Genomic DNA, 20,532 nt, shown 5'->3' with positions numbered 1-20,532 from the left:
GCTTACACATGTCCTTACACCTGCTCCAGACTGGGCGGCCTCAGCTGATCCCTTATCGCCTACCACGGCCAGGAGGCCGCACAGTCTGAAGAAGGCGGAAGGAGATGAGTTAAGACAGGCGAACATATGCACTGCTCGTGCCCATAAACCACACCCTCGCTGACAAAATAAATATGACAACGAGGGGCGTTGTTTCTAGCAGGGCGGATGCACAGGCGCAGCCAGCTAACCATGATGACAAAAGACGGGAAACGCTACCAAGGGGGGTGCTGCGTATCATTACAAAGGAAAGTCACACCTCAGGGACAGTGGAATGGTCTCAATGAGACACATTTTGTACGTGTTGAGTTCCACGTGGGCAAGGAGAAAAAGTCAGCCACCTTGTACAAATGCAGCAGTACTGCTGTACTAGGTGGCTGTTATACATAGAAACACCTGGGGGGGTGGGGCCAGGTTCCCTTTAATTTCAGTTCCTGTGCCTGCATGGCGTTTGCAGGTCACGTTGCCGGCTACACAGCAGGGGAACAGCTGGCGTTGCTGAACCCCACTAACACATTGGCTGGTGTTTTTCTCTGTGCAGCTAGCACTTCCGGGCAAAAACTAGCGGTGTTTGAGCCCAGGGTCAGCAGGAGGAGGAGAGGAGCAGAGTGTAGGCCGAAGCCTGCACTGGTGGCAGCTTTTGTTCTGTTGTGCCAGCGTGGCTTGTGCTGGACACGTTGCCGACTACACAGCAGGGGAACAGCTGGCGGTGCTGAACCCCACTGACACATCACCTAGTGTTTTTTCTGTGTAGACAACACTTCCAGGTGGCAACTGACAGTGTTGAAACCCAGGGAATCAAAGAGGAGCAGAGTGTAGGCCGAAGCCTGCAGTGGAGCAAGTTGAAAGGGAACCTTTAACCCCCCCCCCAGGCATTTGTTGCTGAAAGAGCCATCTTGTACAGCAGTAATACTGCACATGGAAAATGGTGGCTCCGAAAATTATGCTCCTTGCAAACGCTGAAGTACACACTCATATAATGTGTCCCCTCACACCGTCAAACCATCCCGGAAGTGGGACTTTCCTTTGTAATGTGACACAGCACAGCCGTCATTCCAACCCCCTTGGTGCCGGGCGCCACCTCCTCAACGTTGTTTGGTTCTGTCACGGAGCCCGCGCTGTAATGTTATCCCTTGGCCATGCACAGTTAGCGGTGCCCGTCTTCTGACATCATGTAGGTGTCAGGCTGGCAGTGCCTGTGCGTCCAAGCTGCCCGAGATCCAACCTTGCAGTGTCATCTAATGTAGTCCCACTGCGGGCCAGGGATCCATGGGCATGCGCAGTGCATATCATCGCCTCTCACTCACCTCCTTCCTGCTTCTTCAGACTGTGCGGCGTCACGGCCGTGGCATGCTATTAGGGATCAGCTGACGCCGCCTAGTCTGAAGAAGCGTGAAGAAGGGGAGTGAGAGGCTAGTATATGCACTGCGCATGGCCATGGATACCAGGCCCACTGTGGGATCACATTAGACGACACTGCGAGGTGTGATTTCGGGCAGCGTGGACGCACAGGCGCAGCCAGGACGACAACAAATGATGTCAGAGGACGGGCAGCGCAAACTGTGCATGGCCAAGGGATAACATAACAGCGCAGGGTCCATGACGGAATCAAACAACGCTAAGGAGGCAGCGCACGGTGCCAAGGGGGTAGCAATGACGGCTGTGCTGCGTCACATTACAAAGGAAAGTCCCACCTCCGGGACGGTTGGACGGTGTGAGGGGACACATTACATGAGTGTGTAGTTCAGCGTTTGCAAGGAGCATAATTTCAAGAGCGACCTTTCCCTTGTGCAGTATTAGTGCTGCACATGGTGGCTCTTTCAGTAACAAACGCCTAGGGGGGGGGGGGACAGGTCCCCTTACATTTTAGTTGTGCCAGCGTGGCGGTCGCATGACACATTGCCGGATACACAGCTGGGGATCAGCTGACGTTACTGAACCCCAATAACAGAGGAGCGACTGTTGACTGTGCACACAGCACTTCCAGGCACCAACTGGCGGTGTTAGAGCCCAGGGACAGCAGGAGGAGCAGATTGGAGGTATTGCCGCACACACAGCTGGGGATCAGCTGACGTTACTGAACCCCAATAACAGAGGAGCGACTGTTGACTGTGCACACAGCACTTCCAGGCACCAACTGGCGGTGTTAGAGCCCAGGGACAGCAGGAGGAGCAGAGGAACAGAGTGTAGGCCGAAGCCTGATTGGAGCAAGTTGAAAGGAAACCTTTAACCCCCCCCCCCAAGACGTTTGTAGCTGAAAGAGCCATGTTGTGCAGCACTAAGGATGCAAAAGGAAAAGGTTGCTCTTTTAATTATGCTCCTTGCAAACACCGAAGTAAACACTAAAAATGTGTCCCTTTATACCGTTAAACCGTTCCGGAGGTGCAAATTTCCTTCGTAATGGGACACAGCACAGCTGTCATTCCTATCCCCTTGATGCCGTGCGCTGCCTCCTCAGCGTTGTTTTAAGCTGTCACGGAGCCTGCGCTGTTCTGTTAGCCCTTGGCCATGCCCAATTAGCGCTGCCTGTCTTCTGACATAATTTGGTGTCAGGCTGTCAGTGCCTGTGCGTCCACGCTGCTCCAGATCCCACCTCGCAGTCTCATCTAACGTAATCCCACTGCGGGCCTTGGAACCATGGGCATGCACAGTGCATAACCTCGACTCTCACTCCCCTCCTTCCCTCTTCTTCAGACTGTGCGGTGTCACGGCCGTGGCATGCTAGGGATCAGCTGACGGCGCACAGTCTAAAGAAGGCGGAGGGAAATGAGCGAGAGCCCGAGGGGAAGATATGCACTGCGCATGCCCATGGATCCCAGGCCCGCAGTGTGACTCAATCAGAAGACACTGCGAGGCGGGATCTCGGGCACCGCGGCCGCACAGGCGCAGCCAGCCTGACACCAAATTATGTCAGAAGACAGGCAGCGCAAATAGGGCATGCCCAAGGGATAACAGAACAGCGCAGGCTCCGTGACAGCTTAAAACAACGCTGAGGAGGCAGCGCATGGCACCAAGGGGGTAGGAATGACGGCTGTGCTGCGTCACATTACGAAGGAAAGTCCCAGCTCCGGGACGGTATAACGGTATCAGTGAACACATTTTATAAGTGTTAAGTTCTGCGTGTGCAAAGAGCTAAAAAAAAAAAGCTACCTTTTCCTTGTGCAGCATTACTGCTGCACAAGATGGCTCTTTCAGTAACAAACGACGGGGGGGGGGGACAGGTTCCCTTACATTTAGGTTGTTGTGCCAGCGTGGCGGTCGCAGGACACATTGCCGGCTACACAGCTGGGGATCAGCTGACGTTACTGAAACCCAATAACACTGGGTCGTATGTTTTTACTGTGCAGCCTGCACTTCTGAGCCGCAACTGGCGGTGTTGGAGCCCAGGAATAGCAGTTCAGGTGGTAGAAAGATGAACACAGCAGGAGACCTGGATGACACCCAATTACTTAATCAGGCAGAGGAGTGGCAAATTCCTGCGAGATCCAGGCCTGGTTCATTTTCAGGAAAGTAAGCCGGTCAACGTTATCGGAGGATAGTCGCATGTGACGGTCTGTTAGTACACCACCTGCGGCACTAAAGACACGTTCCGATAAGACACTAGCCGCAGGGCAAGCCAGCACCTCCAATGCATACTGGCTTAGCTCTGGCCATGTATCCAGCTTAGAGACCCAAAACTTGAACGGGGAAGAGCCGTCTGGGAGTACAGTAAGAGGGCAAGCCATGTAGTCTGTCACCATCTGACGGAACCGTTGCCTCCTGCTGACTGGAGCCGCCGGTGATGGTGTAGACATGGTGTGCCAGAGTTGTGCCAACTGGGCTTGCCTTGGGCAGAGGCACTGCTTCTGCTCCCTCTTTGGGCAGAGCCTCCCCCACTGCCTCGACGCACTGAGCTGCTTTGTAAAGCACTAGCAGCACTCCTCTCAGTTGGACAGGAGAAGATGATGGAATTCACCAGTGTGTCGTGGTACTCCCGTAATTTACGCTCCCGGGTCAACGCAGGGATGAGGTTTTGGACGTTGTCCCGGTAGCGAGGATCGAGGAGGGTGAACACCCAATAATCAGGCATGTTGAGAATGTGGTCGATGCGGCGGTCGTTTCTCAGGCACTGCAGCATGAAATCCACCATGTGCTGCAGAGTGCCAACTGGCCCAGAAACGCTGTCCCCTGCTTGAGACATGATCTCTGCCCGCTCGTCATCACCCCACCCTCGCTGTACACACTGACCACTGGACAATTGTGTCGCTCCCTCCTCTGGACGGAGCTCTTCCTCCTCCATTGACTCCTCCTCATCCTCCTCACAAATTGGCCCCTGCGTACCCCTTTGTGAGGAACCACGTGGCGCTGACTCTCCAGAAGCTGATGGAAAAGGTGACTCCTCATCCTCCACCTCTTCCACCACATCATCCCTTAACCCTTGCAAAGTTTGCTGAAGCAGGCAGATAAGGGGGACAGTCATGCTGACTAGTGCATCATCTGCACTTGCCATCCGCGTGGAATAATCAAAAGGACGCAAAACCTGGCAGACGTCCTTCATAGTGGCCCACTCTGTGGTTGTGAAGTCTGATCGGCGCTGACTGCGACTTCTTTGCGCCTGATGCAGCTGGTACTCCATAACTGCTTGCTGCTGCTCACACAACCGCTCCAACATATGTAACGTGGAATTCCACCGGGTAGGTAGGTCACATATGATGCGGTGTTCCGGAAGGCGGAATCGGCGCTGCAGAGCAGCAATGCGGGATCTGGCCAAGCTGGAACGCCGCAAGTGAGCACACTCTAGGCGGACCTTGTGCAGCAGGGCATCAAGATCCGGATAGTCCCTCAGAAAACTCTGCACAACCAAATTGAGCACATGTGCCAGACATGGGATGTGAGTGAGGTTGCCAAGGGCCAAAGCTGCCACCAGATTTCGGCCATTGTCACACACTACCATGCCTGGCTGGAGATTCGCTGGCAGTAACCACACATCGCTCTCCTGCTTTATGGCATTCCAGAGCTCCTGCGCTGTGTGGCTTCGATGCCCCAATGAAACTAGTTTCAAGACGGCCTGCTGACGTTTGGCCACGGCTGTGCTCATGTCGGTCATAGGTAAACGTTCACGGGTCCATGTGGGGGTGGACTGTGACGGATCCTGCAGAGAGGAATCAGAGGAACTGGTGTAAGAGGAGGAGTCGATGCGTACAGACTGGATTCCTGCAATCCTTGGAGTGGGCAGGACACGTCCTGCGCCACTCGCACGATCTGTACCTGGCTCAACAACATTAACCCAATGGGCAGTGAGGGAAACATATCGCCCCTGTCCATGCTGACTGGTCCACGCATCGGTGGTGAGGTGGACCTTGCTACTGACGGCGTTCAGTAGCGCATGTTTTATGTTTGCCTCAACATGCCTGTGCAGGGCAGGGACAGCCTGCCTGCTGAAGTAAAAGCGGCTGGGCACCTTGTACTGTGGGACTGCCAATGCCATCAAGTCACGGAAGCTGTCAGTCTCCACCAGCCTGAACGAGAGCATTTCCAGGGACAACAGTTTGGCAATGCCTGCATTCAGAGCCTGTGCTCGGGGGTGGTTGGCCGAGAATGCCCGCCTTTTCTCCCATGCCTGTACTACCGATGGCTGTAGAGTAGACTGGGAGTGTGAGGATGACTGGGAAGGTGGTGCTGTGGGTGGAATTACACAAGGTCTCTGGGAGGAAGCCAAACCAGCTGTGCGTGAGCTGGAGGAAGAGGCAACACGAGCTGAAGAGGTGGTAGCTGCCGCTGTTGGTTGGCCTACATCTTCAGTGTGTTTCTGTAACTCCACCGCGTGCCTGGTCCGCACATGTTTCCACATATTTGTGGTATTGAGGTTGCTGACATTTTTCCCTCTTTTTACTTTATGATGACACAGCTTGCATTTGACAAAACAAATGTCATCTGCAACTGTGTCAAAAAAGGACCAGGCACTGCAAGTCTTGGGAGCGCCCTTTTTGGCTTTGGAAAGAGACAGGCTCCTAACGGGTGCCAAAGTGGAGGCTACAGGCTCCGCAGTCTTCCCCCTCCCTCTCCCTCTTTGGCCCGTAAGAGGAAGCTCTTCCTCTGAGCTGCTCCCACCACCTTCCTGTTCCTCACGCCACGATGGGTCAAGGACCTCATCATCTCCACTACCCTCTGCCACCAACTGCTCCTCCTGGGTAGTCTCAGCAGCACAGTACGCACGAGAAAGCGGCACCTGAGTTTCATCATCAGATGCGTACTGCGCTGTGGTCACCGGAGGCACTGGCCCACCTGCCTCTTCAGAGTCAGAGAGAAAAAGGTGTTGGGCATCACTGCACACTGCCTCTTCTTCCATTTCTCCAATGCTGCTTGGCTGGCCCCCTGTTTCCAAGCCAAGAGATTCAGAGAACAGAAGTAGAGACGGCTCCTGTCCTGGGCTCTCTGACTGCCTGGCCAATTTGGCAGGTGGTGAAGAGACAGATGGCTGCTCTCCAGTGCTCTGTGCCTGAGAGGATGTGGCACTAACTGAAGTCGATGCCGAGGCGTTAGCTGCCATCCACCCGACAACGGCTTCAATTTGGTCTTCACGCAGCAGCGGTGCACGGCGCTCTCCGACAAAGCTGCGCATGAAGGACTGTTCCCTGCTGAAACTGAGTGACGACGAGTCACCGGCGCCCGCAGCAGGCACAGAATCACCACGTCCTCTCCCTGCTCCTCTCCCTGCTCCGCGCCCACGCCCACGTGCCTTACTCCCTGCCCTCTTCATCTTGGTTGACAGATAAAGATAAGCAGAAAAGTACTAAGGCCTTAGTGTGCTTATTCCTGTAATGCTCCTCCTAACAGGTGTAAGAAACACTAATGTTGTAAATTGTGGACTAAACTTTATTATTTTTCAAATGTGGCCTACACAAGTGTTAAGTTGTGTTTGGTGAACTTAACTTTTTTTTTGGTGCAGATCGGGCTACAGAGCTAGTTTAAATCACACGGAGACCGTGCAGACAGCCGTAAACGGCGCTGCAAGGCCAAAAAACCCTCCTCTAGGTTATCCTATATAGTGTTTTTCCACTATTTAGCTGGATACAAGTGGAAAGACACTAATAGGAATTTTTTTTTTCAAATTTTAAACTGGCTGCACTATTTGAAAAAAAGGAAATTGTTTTTCAAGGTATGAGGCAGTAACGCACCCTGAGCTGAATCCAACCGGCTATGGCTGCACACAGACTACAGGGCGAGCTGCGCTCACACAGAGACCGTGCAGACAGCCGTAAACGGCGCTGCAAGGCCCCAAAAAAAACCTCTAGGTTATCCTATGTAGTGTTTTTCCACAATTGAGCTGGAGACTGGTGGAAAGACACTAATAGGAATTTTTTTTTTTTCAAATTTTAAACAGGCTGCACTATTTCAAAAAAAGGAAAATTTTTCTCAAGGTATGAGCCAGTAACGAACCCTGAGCTGAATCCAACCGGCTATGGCTGCACACAGACTACAGGGCGAGCTGGGCTCACACGGAGACCGTGCAGACAGCCGTAAACGGCGCTGCAAGGCCAAAAAACCCTCCTCTAGGTTATCCTATATAGTGTTTTTCCACTATTTAGCTGGATACGAGTGGAAAGACACTTATAGGATTTTTTTTGTCAAATTTTAAACAGGCTGCACTATTTGAAAAAAAAGGAAAATTTTTCGCAAGGTATGAGCCAGTAACGAACCCTGAGCTGAATCCAACCGGCTATGGCTGCACACAGACTACAGGGCGAGCTGGGCTCACACGGAGACCGTGCAGACAGCCGTAAATGGCGCTGCAAGGCCAAAAAACCCTCCTCTAGGTTATCCTATATAGTGTTTTTCCACTATTTAGCTGGATACGAGTGGAAAGACACTAATAGGAATTTTTTTTTTCAAATTTTAAACAGGCTGCACTATTTGAAAAAAAGGAAAATTTTTCTCAAGGTATGAGCCAGTAACGAACCCTGAGCTGAATCCAACCGGCTATGGCTGCACACAGACTACAGGGCGAGCTGGGCTCACACGGAGACCGTGCAGACAGCCGTAAACGGCGCTGCAAGGCCCAAAAACCCCCCTCTAGGTTATCCTATGTAGTGTTTTTCCACAATAGAGCTGGAGACTGGTGGAAAAACACTAATAGGAAATTTGAGAAAAAATGTGCAGCAGGCTGCACTAAGAGCAAAAAAGAACAACTGTGTGAGGCAGTGTGAACCCCCCCTGAGCTGAATACAACCGGGTATATGGCTGCACACAGACTACAGAGTGAGCTGCACACACACACACACAGAGACCTTGCAGAACGCTGTTAAAACAGCGCTGCAAGGCAAGAGCAAGGTGAACAGTGAAGAACACACAGCGTTTTGCTAAATTAGCCTTTGGAAAGGAAAATAAAGCAATTAGCAAGCTCAACTGGCCCTCAGTTAGAACACAGCATCCTGTCCCTAACTGAAATCACAGCAGAGTGAGCGCAAAATGGCGGCAGCGCTTTTTTATAGTGCAGAGTGACATCATTTCAGCAGCCAATCCCAGCCTTGCCAGTACTTACATGCCCACCATGCTAAACAGGATGTGCCCACACTTTCATTCATTCCTCATTGGCTGCTGCGTTCAATTTGAATTCTGGGAACTTCCGATTCCGGTATCCGATACGCGGGAAGTATAGGAATTCAGTATCGGAATTCCGATACCGCAAATATCGGCCGATACCCGATACTTGCGGTATCGGAATGCTCAACACTAGTGAAGACTCCAATCTGCGTCTGTTAGCTTTTCATAAACTTCATTGATAAAGCTGTGTGCACGTTGTATGGACTTTTATTGCTTTTCCGCAGTGGAAAAAGATAAAAACATTTTTGTGTGCGGATTTTCCTCATCACATTCAAGTCTATGGATAAAATCTACAAATAAACCAAATATTTACCACCAGAGAAATTGAAATGTTACAGATTTCAAAATCTCACCATAGTCCAGTTTCGACAAAGTAAAAAAGAAGCACAGTGGGCAAGAGATTTCTATAAATCCCCTACACACCAAATTCTCACCTGGGTGACTTAGCTTAATATCTATGGGAGACCCCGACAGATGATTGTCAAGTGAGGTAATGATCTGGCATGTCTACTGTCAGAATGCCAATCCTTTTGTTGTCTAAAGGTACCTTCACACTCAGCAACTTTGCAACGAGAACGACAATGATCCGTGCCGTTGCAGCATCCTGGATAGCGATCTCGTTGTGTTTGACACGCAGCAGCGATCTGGATCCTGCTGTGCCATCGCTGGTCGGATCTAGAAGTCCAGAACTTTATTTGGTCGTCAGGTCGGCGTGTATCGTCATGTTTGATAGTGTAACAACTCTGCTGGCATCACAGCATGGCCTCACATCTCTCACACAATCTTACCCACTGCTCCAGGCCATGATGTGCTTTCTCTTTAATGCCAGCTCCATGTTCTGTGTCTCTGCTCTCTGCATGCCTCATAGCTATGTGTATAGGGGGCCGGCGCCTGAACTCTCTGGTTCTTATAGGAATCAGGTGCACCTGTCCAATCAGTTCCTGACCAATTACCAAGAGGCCTCCTGTATATAGCGCAGCTCCACCCTGTGGTCTGGGCCTGTGCAATGTGTTAGCTCAGTTAGTGTTTAGCTGCTGAGTTTGCCTGGCCTTGCTCTGAGTTACTCCCTCTCTGGAGGCTTTTCTCTGTGCTATTGCCTTGATCTTGTAGTCCGCCCTCCAGGAGGCAGAATATCCTGGTCCCTGTGTCTTTGTCCCTGTGTCTTGTTCTATTGCCTTGCCTGTACTTTGTCTTTTCTCGGTCTCCTTGTCTGTGGCTTCCTTCCCTGCTTTCTTTCCTTGTGTTTTCTGTCTGCTTACACTCTGCACTCTTGCGGCTCTGCACTCAGACCTTGCTTCGCACTCTCTGGCTTTGCTCTGTGGCTCCGCTCTTTGTGGTTCTATCTGGCTCCACTCTTTGCGGTACTGTCTGGCTCCGCCTCCTGTGTTTCTGCACTTGGATCCATCTCTGCTCTTGGCTCCGCCTCCAGCGTCTCCGCTCTTGGCTCCGCCTCCAGCGTCTCCGCTCTTGGCTCCGCCTCCAGCATCTCCGCCCTTGGCTCCGCCTCTTGCGGCTCTGTCCTTGGCTCTGCCTTCTCCTTCTCTTCTCTTAGTTCCACCTTCTACTTGTTACTTGGTCCTTCTGTGTGAACAGGTCCCTACCTGTTCCTTCATTCTCCTTTCCTTCTGGCTTGTTTCCGTACCTGCATCTTCTGTGTGTACAGGTCCCTACCTGTTCCTTCATCACACTCACAATAGGACTGCACTCGGGTGTCATCAGAGTGCAGCCTGATTCATACACCACATCAACCCGTCCTGTGTATCCTGTGTTCCTGCCAGTCCTGCCATTCCTGCCCTGCCTTCCAGTCCTGTGTTCCTGCTGTCCTAGCCAGTCCTGTTTCTTGCCATGTCTCTGCCAGCCCTGAGTTCTCTGCCGTGTCTCTGCCAGCCCTGTCTCAGCCGTGCCAGCCTACTCGTCTGTGTTTCAGCCGTGCTCTTCTGCCAATCCTGCCTAATGCCCGCACCAATCCGGGTGTTCCTGTCTCCCAAGTGGGATCAGCAGCCACAGCCAGACACCACCCTGGAGTAGCACCTGGCAGCTGCCTGCTGCACAAGCCTGTCCTCACCATCAGAGGCTCCAGTGAAAACCCAGGCAGCTGTCATAGTCACGCCCCTTCCAGCGTAGTCTGGTTTGTGGCACAGTGGGGCCACAAACCCCCCGAGCTCACGCCCACCAGTCTGGGCGCGTGCGTGACAGTTTGCACAGGCCATGGCCTCCGCTGTATCCCATGTCCTACCGCTCTCAGAGCATGATGAACTTTCTCTCTACCGGTATGAGCAAGCTGAAGAATTTGTTCCGCCCTGTGTCGTTCCAATTGAGGAGACCTCGGGCCCAATCATAATTTCAAACGCTCTCTACGATAAACTCCGGGCCTGTGAGGAGGAGCACGACCCAGCTGACCCACCTAGGTTCTATGGGAATCCAGAGGAATGCCAAAGCTTCCTGGAACAGTGCTTGCGCTACATCCTGCAGAATGCAGCTTGTTTTCCCTCTGACCGGATTAAGGTGGCCTACATCATGTCCTACCTAGCAGGAGATGCTTTATTATGAATTTGTCCCCTCTGGGAAGCAGGGGATCCTATCGTCATGAGTCTTGGGGCCTTCCTGGTGGCCTTCCGTAAAGTCTTTGACAAGCCTCGTCCTGCTGCTCCTGTGAAGTCTTCCCCATCTAGATCCGAGAGGCGCTCCAGACGGGCGAAACCTGTGAGGAAACCTCCACGTCAAGCCATGACTGTCTGTGATCCTCCAGTTGCTCTACCCGTTAAAGCAGCTACTCTAATAGAACCCAAAAAGACTGTCAAGAGTGGACTGGCAAAGCATCAGTCTAAGACCAGTCGTAAGAAGGGCTTACTATGTCGCTGCTGTTGTGAGGAACACCTGGAAGACCTCTGTCCAGGGGATCTAAAGCTCCAAAACCTCGGGCCAGTAGGAGAGACTGCCCTTGGTGAGAATAACTCCCTTCCGCTAAAGTCTGAGTCTGTTCCAGTGCCTTGTGGGTGCTTCGGTCCTGCAGATGTGTTAAAGCTGCTAACCAGACGGAGTCTAAGTGTGATTCCTGTTCCACTGCTCCAGAATCCTGTGAAGGTGTTTGGTGATTGCCGAGTCCTACTTATGAACAGTCCAGTGTTGAAGGGACAACTACAGCTCCAAATCGGAGCATTGTATGCGGAGAGATTTGTTTTCCACTTGTTGACCAGTCCGCCCGTCGGTCGTTCTGAACCGGATACTCTGCTGCCCGTTCCGGTCCAAAGACCCAGCGTGGTTCTGCGTTTGGAACTATCAAGTCTCCAGAAGTTTCTTGTTCCTAAACTGCTAGGTCAACCTACAGTGTTGATATCTTCTCCACCCAATCAGCTGGCTATTGAGTCACGGTGTGCTGACCTCACTGAAGTAAAGGAGACAGTGGCGTCCTCTCCGCACACCTCCAGTGTCAATACCTGTGACCAGTTCCAAGGAACATCCCTGTCACTTAAAAAATTTTCTATGAACTTTGGGAAGAAGATGCTTCCTGTAATGATGCCTTCGGATTCCATGTGGCAGGTGGATGAAGAAATTGAAGCTGAAGCTCTTGCATCTCTGTTCTTCACCAATCCGGAGGAAGAGATGGTCCAGTCTTGTCAGAGCAACTGGCTGATGGGTCTTGCTAAATGTATGTCTTCTGCTTCCAAGTGGCTACTTGCTGATAATACTAAGACAGAGACTTACTCATCCTCTAATCTTGAAGAGGAGGTCCAGTTTTTTCAGGGTACCAGGTTGAAGATGTTTCCTATATGTATGCCACCAGTTTCCATCTGGCTATCGGGCGAAGATCCCAAGACTGAAGTGTTCTCATCTCTGCTTCCCACCGGTCTAAAGGAGGAGGTCCAATTTTCTTGTGATGATGGACTTAAGTTGGATCCAGTGAAGGTGTCTTCAGTGTCCAAAGAATCAGACTATGTTGTGGTCAAATCACAAGCTTCCAATTCCCTGCTTTCTGTTGACCAGATGAAAGAAGTCCTGTCCCTTGTGTCTTCTGAGTGGGAGGCTGATCTTACTGGACTCAAAGAGACTGAGCATCCTGAGATCTTTAATGTCTCAAATACCTCATTCTACGAGAGGAATGTTGTGATGGCTATGACTATTTGTCCTCCTATCCTTCTTCTACAGGTTGTTCTGGCGGGCTTGAAGAGGAGGGGCCATAAAGGGGGGGGGTACTGTAACAACTCTGCTGGCATCACAGCATGGCCTCACATCTCTCACACAATCTTACCCACTGCTCCAGGCCATGATGTGCTTTCTCTTTAATGCCAGCTCCATGTTCTGTGTCTCTGCTCTCTGCATGCCTCATGGCTATGTGTATAGGGGGCCGGCGCCTGAACTCTCTGGTTCTTATAGGAATCAGGTGCACCTGTCCAATCAGTTCCTGACCAATTACCAAGAGGCCTCCTGTATATAGTGCAGCTCCACCCTGTGGTCTGGGCCTGTGCAATGTGTTAGCTCAGTTAGTGTTTAGCTGCTGAGTTTGCCTGGCCTTGCTCTGAGTTACTCCCTCTCTGGAGGCTTTTCTCTGTGCTATTGCCTTGATCTTGTAGTCCGCCCTCCAGGAGGCAGAATATCCTGGTCCCTGTGTCTTTGTCCCTGTGTCTTGTTCTATTGCCTTGTCTGTACTTTGTCTTTTCTCGGTCTCCTTGTCTGTGGCTTCCTTCCCTGCTTTCTTTCCTTGTGTTTTCTGTCTGCTTACACTCCGCACTCTTGCGGCTCTGCACTCAGACCTTGCTTCGCACTCTCTGGCTTTCCTCTGTGGCTCCGCTCTTTGCGGTTCTATCTGGCTCCGCCTCCTGTGTTTCTGCACTTGGCTCCGTCTCTGCTCTTGGCTCCGCCTCCAGCATCTCCGCTCTTGGCTCCACCTCCAGCGTCTCCGCTCTTGGCTCCGCCTCCAGCGTCTCCGCTCTTGGCTCCGCCTCCAGCGTCTCCGCTCTTGGCTCCGCCTCCAGCGTCTCCGCTCTTGGCTCTGCCTCCAGCGTCTCCGCTCTTGGCTGCGCCTCCAGCGTCTCCGCCCTTGGCTCCGCCTCTTGCAGCTCCGTCCTTGGCTCTGCCTTCTCCTTCTACTTGTTACTTGGTCCTCCTGTGTGAACAGGTCCCTACCTGTTCCTTCATTCTCCTTTCCTTCTGGCTTGTTTCCGTACCTGCATCTTCTGTGTGTACAGGTCCCTACCTGTTCCTTCATCACACTCACAATAGGACTGCACTCGGGTGTCATCAGAGTGCAGCCTGATTCATACACCACATCAACCCGTCCTGTGTATCCTGTGTTCCTGCCAGTCCTGCCGTTCCTGCCCTGCCTTCCAGTCCTGTGTTCCTGCTGTCCTAGCCATTCCTGTTTCCTGCCGTGTCTCTGCCAGCCCTGAGTTCTCTGCCGTGTCTCTGCCAGCCCTGTCTCACCCATGCCAGCCTACTCGTCTGTGTTCCAGCCATGCTCTTCTGCCAGTCCTGCCTAATGCCCGCACCAATCCGGGTGTTCCTGTCTCCCAAGTGGGATCAGCAGCCACAGCCAGACACCACCCTGGAGTAGCACCTGGCAGCTGCCTGCTGCACAAGCCTGTCCTCACCATCAGAGGCTCCAGTGAAAACCCAGGCAGCTGTCATAGTCAGGGTAGTCTGGTTTGTGGCACAGTGGGGCCACAAACCCCCCGAGCTCACGCCCACCAGTCTGGGCGCGTGCGTGACAGAAAGCAAAAGCAATGATGCCAGCAATGTTTTACATGGAGCTAACAACCAGCGAGAATGATAAGTGAGTCGCTGTTACGTCACTGGATCGCTCCTGCATCGTTCTGGAGTTGCTGTATTTGACATCTCTAAAGCGACATAAACAGTGACGCTGCAGCGATCGGCTCGTTGTCTATATCGCTGCAGCGTCACTGAGTGTGACGGTACCTTAAGAGATAGGTAGTCAACCAGAGATGGCAGCGTTAATGGACTGCGTTATGCCACGGGTAACACACTCCGTTAACGCTGCTATTAACCCTGGGTGACCTACTTTTTACTATTAATGCTGCCTATGCAGCATCAATAGTAAAAAGATCTAATGTTAAAAATAATAAAAATACAAAAAACCTGCTATTCTCACCTTCTGTCGTCTGCCGATACGCGCCCGGTTGCCACCAGCTTCCGATCCCAGAGATGCATTTTGAATTTACCCAGAAGACTTAGCGGTCTCACGAGACCACTAAATCATCTGGGTAATTTCGCAATGCATCGCTGGGAATGGAAGCTGGTGGCAGCAGCGCGCACATCGTGACAGCTTCGCTGGACGACGGAGGGTGAGTATATAACTATTTTTTATTTTAATTATTTTTTTAACAGGGATATAGTGCCCACACTGCTATATACTATGTGGGCTGTGTTATATACTGCGTGGCTGCTATATACTACGTGGCCAGTGTTATATACTGCATGGGCTGTGTTATATACTATGTGAGCTGTGTTATATACTGCGTGGGCTGTGCTATATATTACGTGGGCTGTGTTATATACTGTGTGGCTGCAATATACTATGTGGGCAGTGTTATATACTGCGTGGGCTGTGTTATATACTGCGCGGGCTGTGTTATTTACTGCATGGCCCGTGTTATATACTGCGTGGCCTGTATTATATACTACGTGGCTGTGTTATAGACTGCATGTCTGCTATACACTATATGGCTCCTATATACTACGTGGCCTGTGCTATATACTATGTGGCTGCTATATGCATACATATGTACATATGCTAGAATACCCGATGCGTTAGAATCGGGCCACCATCTAGTACCCAGAATAAAAGTTCTTTATTTGGACAAATGACACAGAGTCCTTTATTGAGTCTAAATTAAACCATACTTACTTCACTGCCCAGTACACTGACACCATTGTCACCTGCAAATGAATTAAAATAATAAACAACCATATTCCTCATCTGTCCAAAGTGAAGAGATAATCTATACTGTCCTGCAACGATTTGGATCACTTGTAGAGCAGTGACATCTACTAATGCGAAGGCTCTACCCCGACACTCTGACAGGAGCATGTAATAACTCCTGCAGTGTGTAGCGCTGAGCTATGGTGAGAAATTTTACCGACACTCATCAGCTGATGAGCCCCAGTGATCTCAGTTACGGCACCTCTGATGCGCAAGACCTTAAAATGGACAATTTCTCTATTTCTCAGCAGGTTCATTCTTTATAATCTTCTTAAACATGGTTCAGGAGTTCTTCTGTGGCAAATAATCCATGAATTATAATTGGTTAAAAAGTCACTTTTTTCTGGGATTTTTCTGGAGCTCAGTAGAAATTATGCTGCTCCCGTCAGCAAGAAAACTACACGTCCCCAATTTTTTATTTTACCATAATGGAATGAATAAAAGATGAAGCTTTAATCTATATCTGATGCCTTGGAGATTTGGACATTTTTACACCTTATCTTTTTTAAATAAGCCCTTTTCATTGCAACCTATATTTTCAAGTGTCATAAGGTTTTATTTTTCTGTCAACTTAGCCATATGATGGTTTGTTTTTGCATTCATTTTAATTTACATCATTTATGTTTTCAAACAATGGGAAAAAGACTAAAGTGTGAAGAAATTGTGAAAAAAAATCTAATTTCTGCCATTGTATTTTGGGTTATGCTTTAACTGCATTCACTGTGCAGTAAATATACCCTGGCAACATAATTCTTCATCTAGCTAAATATCCTTACAATGATGCAAATCTCGTATAGTTTTATTCGAAGTTTTAAGTGTTGAATAAGAATTCAAAAACTTGTTTAAAAAAATTGATATGCCTCACCATTTTATGACACCCATAACTCTGTGAGGTTTTACTTTGTGTGGAAAGCTAATGTCTTTTATTGAGACTATGATGTGTACATACAATGTTTTCATTGCTTTTAATAGCATTTTTGTGGAAGGAAAGATGACTGAAAAACATCAATTCTGGTATTTCAATTTCTAATTTCTTTTGTTTACAGTGTTTATGGTGTGGCTATTAAATATTAGTTTTGTTTTGATAATTAACGTGTCAATATTAAATGTTTCTTTATTTTTAAATATAGAAAAGATGATTCTAACTTTTATGTTTTTTATGTATAATTTTATCAACTATATTTTTTACTTTTCACTTTTATTTTTAGACCCCATACAAATTTTAACCTGTGATCATTTGCTTGCTGTATAAACCACAATAACAGTGTATTGCAGTGTGTAGTTAAAGGTGGTTGTTTGGTTGCACCTAGTTTGGTGAATAATACAAGAAAAAAATATTGTTTAAGTCACAGGAGCACTGCAGCCTATCAGTGATGGACTGCAGCCTATCAGTGATGGGCTGCAGCCGTCACAATTCCTGTCAGACGGAACTGTTCCTGACAACTGTGTGGGCTGCAAGCCCATTAGTGATTGCCAGTAGACTTCAGTGGTCAAGTGATATAAACAAGAGCAGGAGATTGTCTGGGGACACTATGCTGCAAAGTGGCACTGGTCCAGGCCGTAATAGTATTTTTTTTTTTATTATTATATCCAGTTGGGGCATTTAAAAGAGTTTGTCTGTTACTGTAATACCCTTTTAAATTTATTTTCTGCTAAGAAGTTCATTTGCAGTCCATAATATCAACAATGTCAGCAATGGGGACCTCATAAAGCTCCAAAATGCAATAACAACCCATTGGCAACCCACAATCACAAGGTAATGGAGAATAGTACACATGCACACTGGCAATCATTACACTGTCAGTGATTATTATTATTATTATTTATTTATTGTTATAGCGCCATTTATTCCATGGCGCTTTACATGTGAGGAGGGGTATACATAATAAAAACAAGTACAATAATCTTAAACAATACAAGTCATAACTGGTACAGGAGGAATGAGGACCCTGCCCGCGAAGGCTCACAATCTACAAGGGATGAGTGAGGATACAGTAGGCGTGGATAGAGCTGGTCATGCAGCGGTTTGGTCGATCGGTGGTTACTGCAGGTTGTAGGCTTGTCTGAAGAGTGGGTCTTCAGGTTCCTTTTGAAGGTTTCGATGGTAGGCGAGAGTCTGATGTGTTGTGGTAGAGGGTTCCAGAGTAGGAGTGATACGCGAGAGAAATCTTGTATACGATTGTGAGAAGAGGAGATAAGAGGGGAGTAGAGAAGGAGATCTTGTGAGGATCGGAGGTTGCGGGTAGGTAAGTACCGGGAGACGAGGTCACAGATGTATGGAGGACACAGGTTGTGGATGGCTTTGTACGTCATGGTAAGGGTTTTGTAGTGGAGTCTCTGGGCAATGGGGAGCCAGTGAAGGGATTGACAGAGGGGAGAGGCCGGGGAATAGCGGGGGGACAGGTGGATTAGTCGGGCAGCAGAGTTTAGAATAGATTGGAGGGGTGCAAGAATGTTAGAGTGGAGGCCACAGAGCAGGAGGTTGCAGTAGTCAAGGCGAGAGATGATGAGGGCATGGACTAGGGTTTTTGCAGATTCATGGTTGAGGAATGAACGGATTCGTGAAATATTTTTGAGTTGAAAGCGGCAGGAAGTGGAAAGGGCTTGGATATGTGGTTTGAAGGAGAGATCAGCGTCAAGGATTACCCCGAGGCAGCGAGCTTGTGGGACTGGGGAGAGTGGGCAGCCATTTACTGTAATGGATAGGTTCGTTGGGGGGGTCGCGTGAGATGGGGGAAAGATGATGAATTCTGTTTTGTCCATGTTAAGTTTTAGAAATCTAGTGGAGAAGAAGGATGAAATAGCAGACAGACATTGAGGGATTCTGGTTAGAAGGGAGGTGATATCTGGTCCAGAGATGTAGATCTGTGTGTCGTCAGTGTAGAGGTGATACTGAAAGCCATGAGATTCTACGAGCTGTCCCAGGCCAAAGGTGTAAATGGAGAAGAGCAAGGGCCCAAGTACTGAACCTTGTGGGACTCCGACAGATAAGGGGCGAGGTGAGGAGGTGGTGTGTGAGTGGGAGACGCTGAATGTCCTGTCTGTTAGGTATGATGAGATCCAGGATAGGGCCAAGTCTGCGATGCCAAGGGATGAGAGGGTTTGTAATAATAGGGAATGGTCCACTGTGTCAAAGGCAGCCGACAGGTCGAGGAGGAGGAGGATAGAGTAGTGTCGCTTGCTCTTGGCGGTTAAGAGGTCATTCGTGACTTTAGTTAGGGCAGTTTCGGTGGAATGGTGTGACCGGAAGCCAGATTGTAGGCGGTCAAAGAGGGAGCAAGAAGAGAGATGGGAGGACAGTTCAAGGTAAATGTGCTGTTCCAGTAGTTTGGAGGCATAGGGGAGAAGTGATATAGGGCGATAGCTAGATACAGAGGATGGGTCAAGAGAGGGCTTTTTGAGGATAGGTGTGATGGAGGCATGTTTAAAGCTTGAGGGGAAAACACCAGTTGTTAGTGATAGGTTGAAGAGATGGGTTAGGGTTGGGATGAAGACTGTGGTGAGGTTTGGATGAGGTGGGATGGGAGCGGGTCAAGTGTACAGGTGGTGAGATGCGATCTTGAGAGTAGAGTGGAGAGTCGATCTTCTGTAATGGTGGAGAAGTTGGTTTTGGAGGTGGAGGGCTGGGAAATCGGGAGGAAGGGCTCTGGGGGTTGTTGACCAAAACTGTCTCTAATGCTATCAATCTTCTGCTTGAAAAATGAGGCAAAGTCTTCAGCGGAGATAAGTGGGGAGGGAGGAGGTGCTGGGGGACGGAGGAGAGAATTGAAGGTGTTGAATAACTGTTTAGGGTTGTGAGAGAGAGAGGATATGAGAGATGAGAAGTACGTTTGTTTAGTTGTGGCGAGTGTGGTCTTGAAAGTAGTGAGGGACTGTTTGAATGCGATGAAGTGCTCGTTGGAGTGGGATCTTTTCCACCTGCGCTCAGCAGCCCTGGAAGCTCGCCTCAGTTCTTTGGTCAGGCTGGTGTGCCAGGGCTGTCTGTTGATTTTGCGAGCTTTGGTATGTGTAAGTGGGGCAGCAGATTCCAAAGCTACAGCTATTGTGGTGTTATATAGAGCAGCAGCGTCAACCGCATTGTGTAAGGAACTTATGCCTGTGAGGGGGAGGAGGGATTCAGAGAATGCATGTAGGTCAAGATGTTTAAGATTTCTGCGAGGGTGTGAAAGTTTGTGGGGTGGGGATTGTAGACATGGAGTGGAGAGAGATGAGAATGTGAGAAAGTTGTGGTCAGAGAGTGGAAGAGGTGAGTTAGAGAGGTTAGATAGAGAGCAGAGGCGGGTGAAGATGAGGTCCAGTGTGTGACCGTCTTTGTGAGTGGCTGCAGAGGACCATTGAGTGAGGCCGAAGGAGGAAGTGAGAGATAGAAGTTTAGTGGCAGCTGAGAGGGAAGTGTCAATGGGGATGTTGAAGTCGCCCATGATGATAGTGGGAATGTCCGCAGAAAGGAAATGAAGTAGCCAGGTGGTGAAGTGGTCAAAGAAGGTGGTGGCTGGCCCTGGGGGGCGGTAAATGACAGCCAGTTGGAGGTTGGTGGGGGAGTAGATGCGCATAGAGTGCACCTCAAAGGAAGGGAGGATAACAGAGGGTGGCAGTGGGATTGGGGTGAAGGAGCAGTTATCTGACAGGAGAAAACCAACTCCTCCGCCATGCTTGCTGCTGGGGCGGGGTGTGTGGGAAAGGTGGAAGCCACCGTAAGAGAGTGCAGCAGGGGAGACTGTGTCAGAAGGGGTGAGCCAGGTTTCGGTGATGGCGAGGAAGGAAAGTTTGGTAGTAACAAAGAGATCATGGATGTAGGAGAGCTTGTTGCAGACAGAGCGAGCGTTCCACAGAGCTCCTGTTAGTGGGACTGGGGAGGCGGGGGCTGTGTAAAAGGGTATAAGGTTAGAGAGGTTACGGAAGTTTGTGATAGAGCGTGGATGGGAGGTAGAAATGATTGTGGGAATATGGTGAGGAGGACCAGGATTTGGAGA

The sequence above is a fragment of the Ranitomeya imitator genome, chromosome 4 (assembly GCF_032444005.1).
Source record: "Ranitomeya imitator isolate aRanImi1 chromosome 4, aRanImi1.pri, whole genome shotgun sequence".
NCBI lineage: Eukaryota > Metazoa > Chordata > Amphibia > Anura > Dendrobatidae > Ranitomeya > Ranitomeya imitator.
The sequence above is the reverse complement of the archived record's forward strand: the minus strand, read 5'-3'. Positions refer to the sequence as shown.